The following is a 6,046-nucleotide window of genomic DNA, read 5'->3' on the forward strand; positions in this document are numbered from 1 at the left end:
CTTTCTCTCTCTCCCCTCTCTCTATCACTTTTGTCTATCTGTCTCTCTCTCTCTCTCTCCCTCTCTTTGTCTCTCTCACTCTCTCACTGTTTGTCTCTCACTCGCTTTCTCTCTCTATCAGTGTCTGCCTGTCAGTTTCTCTCTCTCTCTCTCCTTCTCTCTCTCCTTTCTCTCTCTATCACTGTCTGTCTGTCCCTCTCACTGTCTGTCTCCCTCTCTCTTTCTGTCTTTGTGTGTGTGTGTGTGTGTGTGTGTGTGTGTGTGTGTGTGTGTGTGTGTGTGTGTAAGTGTCACTGTCTGTCTGTCTCTCTCTTTTTCTCTCACTGTCTGTCTCCCTTTCTTTCTCTCTTTCTCTCTTTCTCTCTCTCTCTCTCTCACTGTCTCTGTCTCCCTCTCTCTCTCACTCTTCCTCCCCCCCCCTCTCTCTGTGCCATTTCCAACCGCGCACCACTTTCTCTTTTCCCACCCTTGCAAAGGTTTTCTTGAATAATTATATTTATTCATAATCTGATCGAATTCGAAAATCAAACAATTAACTGAATACACACTCAGTAAGACACTATATCAAACAGTTACCAAACCTGTATCTCTTCCATCAGGCCGATACCTCTGGAGACTATAAATTCAACTTCATGTTAATATTTTGATAGTAGCATTAGTTTACTGTATTGTGTATTAAATTTGTTTGATTTCTTTGCTTTCTGTTTATGAATAAGTTATTTGTTACAAATGGTGACAGAGTCTGGTTCATCAGCCGTCATGTTAAAAACTGAAGTGCAACGTTATAAGCACAGTATAAGCTTTAAGCTTGTTGATGCTCTTTTGTCTTTGCCAACGGCCATACCACGTTGAAAACACCGAAGTTAAGCCCGGTTAGTACTTGGATGGGTGACCGCCTGGGAACACCGGGTGCTGTTGGCATTCCTTTTCTCAAGGCCTGACTAAGCGCGTTGGGTTACGCTGCTGGTCAGGCATCTGCTTGGCAGATGTGGTGTAGCGTATATGGATTTGTCCGAACGCAGTGACGCCTCCTTGAGCTACTGAAACTGAAACTGTCTTTGATGCTCTTTTGTCTTTGTTTGCATTGTAATCATGTGTAAGGTTGAACAATTAAAGATTATTGAAACCAAAGCCTTATCAATTATCACCCAATCCTGACCAAAGCACACAGGGCGAGTCAGTTCTATACAATGCTGCTCACATATCATAATTATTATATTCCCGTTCACTGGTTCACTGGTTCTCTCACTGCCCTTTAAGCTCAGTTTCACAGCGCACACTCTCCTTACCGACCCACCTCTTTTTTTTTCTTTTTTTCTTTACTTTTCTCTCACACACTACTTCAAAATGACACGCACGCACGCAGACACGTGCGCGCGTGACCACACACACACACACACACACACACACACACACACACCACACACACACACACATCAGCGACACCATGAGTGAACTGTGCGTGTGTGTGTGCGTGTGTGTGTGTGTGTGTGTGTGTGAGCTCACACGCGTTTTTGTGTGCCTCTGTGTGCGTGTGTGGGGGGGTGGGGGGTGGGGGGGGTGTTGTTGTTTTTTGTTAATTTTTGTGAGTCATCAAATGTCCTTCTTATCATTTTATTGCACGTCATTTCGATCTTTAATTTTTGGGGTAAATACCATAGGCGTACGGCAGCCATAGCTAGCTAGCTAAGCACGAATCTAAAGTGCGACCCCCCCCCCCACCCTCACCCCCTACACCTCACCCCCACCCCCACCCCACCTCCACAGAGGCACACGCATACTGTCACACACACACACACACACACACACACACACACACACACACACACCTCAAACAAGCCCAGCCCCGAAAAACCTTTTCCTCCTACCTAACCCCGCCCCATTCTCCGACTCGCCCCCCCCCCCCCCGCCCCCCCCCCCACCTCCACTCACCCTCCACCTTCCTCCCCATTTCACGGGGGACTATCGCTTTGTATGACTTCGGTGCGGTGCCATTGCTAAACACAGATAAACACCCTACCGCTGTTCCTTCTTTCGACAGGCAAGGCACGAACGCACGTCACTGCTGGTAACCGGTTTGGCGAGATTTTCCGTGACAGTGTGGTATGTGTGTGTGTGTGTGTGTGTGTGTGTGTGTGTGTGTGTTGAAAACCCCCAAAAAAAACCACAACAAAAACAAAACACACAGTTATGAACTGAAATGTGTGTCCTATTTCTTGTAGACTGGTGGTGGTGTGGCCAGGGAAGAAGACAAAAATGACTGCAGGATTCTTCAAAGACAAAAAACTAAAGTTTATAAAAAAAAATTTAAAAAAACCTTTTTGGGTGGTAGTTGAATCCTCTTTGTCTTTACACGACGTTTCGGACCATAGGCCCGTTGTCAAGTGAAGAGAAGAGGACAGTGTGAATAGGAAAGCCTATGTGAGGAAAGGGTGATGATGACATCTCATGTTGTTGGTGGTGGTGTGTTCGAGTGAAATGTTTTGTATTCCGTTTTGTTTGTGCTTCTTCTTCTTCTTCTTCTTTTTTATTTATTTATTTTTTTAAATCTTCACTTCTTCGTTCGTGGGCTGCAACTCCCACGTTCACTCGTATGTACACGAGATGGCTTTTTACGTGCATGACCATTTTTAACCCCGCCATGTAGGCATCCATACTCCGTTTTCGGGGGTGGGGGGGGGGGTGCATTCTAGGTATGTTCTTGTTTCCATAATCCACCGAACGCTGACATGGATTAAAGGATCTTTAAAGTGCGTGTTTATATCAAAGCGCGTATTTGATCTTCTGTTTGTGTATACATGCAAAGGGGGTTCAGGCACAAGCAGGTCTGCACATAAGTATGTTGACCTGCGAGATCGGAAAAAAATCTCCACCTTTTACCCACCAGGCACCGTTACTTCAATTTTAACGTGACGTCTGATGAGCCATGTATTATTATCATTACAATATCAATAACTTATTCATAAACAGCTAACGAAGAAATGAAATAAAAGAATACTCAAATAAGTAAGATTATGCTGTATACTGTCAACATTAAAATGAAAATAAAATTATAGTCACCAGAGGCATTGCCCGGAGAAAGCGAAACACACACACACACACACACACACACACACACACACACACAAAATTGACAAGAACAACGCCCCTCTATCAGTTTATTCAGCACAGTCCCAAAAAAACTTACATACAGGAGGACTCCCTTTTTTTTTTTTCTCAAAGGCGAAAGCGGCTCAGAAAAGCGCAGTTGAATACAGCCAGTCATTACCTCCGCGCGTTTCTTTGTTGCCGCCACCTCCCACGTTTGGAACGCACTGCGGGGTACGGTTTGATATATCAGTATGTCTTGCAGAAAAAAAAAACAGCGCAGTGTGGATTCCTCCAGTGGCTGTGTACGCGCCTGTGCTTGAGCTTTGTGTTGAAACCATGTCTTTAAGTTAACACACACAGTGTGGTTTGTTTTGGTTTTTTTTACTAGTAACGTGTGTAAGACAGGCAACACATTTATTATTATTATTATTATTATTATTATTATAGCTTGTTTCGCTGCAAAAAAAAAAAAAGAATAAACAGTTTTCGGGTAAGTTTTCATCTGTGAACAACACCAAGAGCTGTTCGTCTTCATTCTTGGATTTATCGGAAAGGATTAGAGTTTATAGTTCTTATGCGGTGTGGGTGTTGTTGGGTTTTTTTTTTATGTGTGTGTGTGTGTGAGTCAGCGAAATACACACAATAGTTTGGGTGTGGCTTTTATATTTTATTTATTTTTATTATTATTATTATTATTATTTATTTATTTTTTTTTTTTTTTGGGGGGGGGGGGGGTCACAGTGTCTCGTGACGATCGTCGTGTGCGCGGTTTTCTCTCTCTCTCTACCACCCACACCCACACCCCCTCTCAGCTCCCCACCCCCTTCAGTTTACCTTCCTCTACATACGTCAGTGTCCATGCAGTCACCCTGCCCTTTGTCCCTGCATGCATGGGTGGGTGGGTGACTAGTGTGGAGAGGAATGTTCGTTCGTTCCGGGACTGTCTCGGGTCAATAGGGGTCTGTTCAATGATATCGTTCCCTTCAAAAAGTCATGTATGATCACGTCTTAACTTGTAGTTATGATGACATCCGTCACATAAATTATTATTCAGTATGTACGTGTATCAGGACAGGACTTTTATATATAAGATTTTCTTGTTGTCCTGTTCATCGATATCTGTGTTGTATTGTGGTGACATGTTCCAAATAAAATACTGTTTAAACCAAAAAACGTCCGAAACAAATCATTTAAAAAAACACCCCCAAAAACAAAAAACCCTCTATAAATCAATGGAAAATGGAAGTATCAACAATTCTTTCCCTGTACTTTTCTGTTTGGGAGAGGGGGGGGATGTAAATTGGTGAATAATGAAAACTGTACTGAACATTTCGTTCCCTCCACGGTATGGCTAACCTTCTTTAGGTCATCCGACTGGGGGAAAAAATGTAGAGCACATATTACAATGTTATTAACTCACTCAGTACGGCCAGTCCTCTCTTCTCCTCTACACAGACCCCTCGGATGTCCAGTGGGTGTCTGAATGACCCAACCTTTAGCTTCCGTCGTCAGAATTGTGGTATTCTTTGTCAACATTCACTTCTTCAGTATAAGAGCCTTCCACTTGCAATATTTTGATGATGGTAATCGGTGTGAAACGCTGTTAACGTCGTCTCTTTCGCCGTTCGTATGGAGATAGTTAACCAACCAGTTTACAACTTTTTTCCGTTTTCGGAAAGAACACAGGGGGGGGGGGGGAGATGTGGATATTGCCAAATGAATTGATGAATAAAAATGAATACACGAGAGAATGAATAGATAAAGGAATAAACAACAATGATATACATACATAAATGGAGGAATGAAAGTGCGTTAGAACTATACGTTCAGGTCATCGATATAACCATCCAGTGACTATAACTATTCTGACACATAATTATACAATCCATATAACATAATTACTAAGACAGCGTCGTGATTATTATTACTGTCATCTTTCCCTTTCAAAACTTGTGGGTTGTTCTTTCTCAGAATCGACATTTTCTCTTGAAAACAGAAATAATCGTATAAAAATAATGAATAGATATGCAGATAAATGAATAAATAAATAAACAGCATACCCAAAACGAGGAACATTCAAGGCCTCTAACTAGTTATCCACTCGACTGTCACCTTCTCTGTGTGTTATATTGGCCAAAAGGCTTTCTCAACAATCTACGGGTGATCAGAAAAAAGACTGATTCGTTGCGTCGTATACACGGTCAGCTGTCCTGTAACTGTAAACAGCTTGACGTCATCATGTTCTCTCTGTCTGTCTGTCTGTCTGTCTGTCTGTTTCTGTCTCTCTGTCTCTTTCTATCTCTGTCTATCTCTGTCTGCCTGTCTCTCTCTCCGTCTCTGTCTCCCCCTCTGTCTGTCTGTCTGTCTCTCATTCTCTCTCTTTCTATCTCTGTCTCTCTCTGTCTGTCTGTCTCGCTCTCTCTTTCTCTCCCCCCTCTCTCTCTCCCCTCTCTCTCTCTCGATCTCTCTCCCTCTCTCTACCCCCTCTCTCTCTCGCTCTCTGTCTCTCTATCTCACCCCCACCCCTATCTCTATGTCTCTCCCCTCTCTCTCTCGCTCTTTCTCCGTCTCTCTGCCCCCCCCCTCCACCACCCCCCTCTCTCTCGCTCTTTCTTCATCTCTCTCTCTCCCCTCGCTCTCTCTCGCTCTCTTTCTCTCTATCCCCCCCTTATCTCTGTGTCAGTCTGTCTGTCTCTCTCCCCTCTCTGTCTCGCTCTCTCTCCCTCTCCCTGCCCCTGCTCTCTCTCTCGCTCTCTCTTCCTCTCTCTCTCTCTCTCTCTCTCCCCTCTCTCTCGCTCTCTGCCCCCCTCTCTCTCTCTCGCTCTCTCTTCCTCTCTCTCTCTCTCTCTCTCGCTGTCTGTCTCTCTGTGTATCCCCCCCTATCTCTGTGTCAGTCTGTCTCTCTCTCTCCCCTCTCTCTCTCGCTCTTCTCCCTCTCTCTGCCCCCCTCTCTCTC

At 44.1% G+C, this 6,046-nt stretch overlaps 1 protein-coding gene and 1 long non-coding RNA gene across 5 annotated transcripts in view; both read left to right on the forward strand.

Annotated features, from left to right (window-relative positions):
• The window catches only part of LOC143295486 (uncharacterized), a 365,664-nt gene that overhangs the window by 306,714 nt on the left and 52,904 nt on the right, over nt 1-6,046 (forward strand). The window lies entirely within an intron of this gene.
• LOC143295484 (uncharacterized) overlaps nt 2,317-6,046 on the forward strand; it is a 52,070-nt gene continuing 48,340 nt past the window's right edge. Inside the window, exon 1 of one of the 4 annotated variants that reach the window (XM_076607206.1) lies at nt 2,317-2,421. The gene's annotated coding sequence lies outside the window, so the exon portion shown is untranslated. Of the gene's footprint in view, nt 2,433-3,540; nt 3,672-6,046 lie in introns of those variants that run through there. The other 3 variants (XM_076607207.1, XM_076607208.1, XM_076607209.1) reach the window with 3 other exon arrangements.

The sequence above is a fragment of the Babylonia areolata genome, chromosome 20 (genome assembly GCF_041734735.1).
Source record: "Babylonia areolata isolate BAREFJ2019XMU chromosome 20, ASM4173473v1, whole genome shotgun sequence".
In the NCBI taxonomy this organism is placed as follows: domain Eukaryota; kingdom Metazoa; phylum Mollusca; class Gastropoda; order Neogastropoda; family Buccinidae; genus Babylonia; species Babylonia areolata.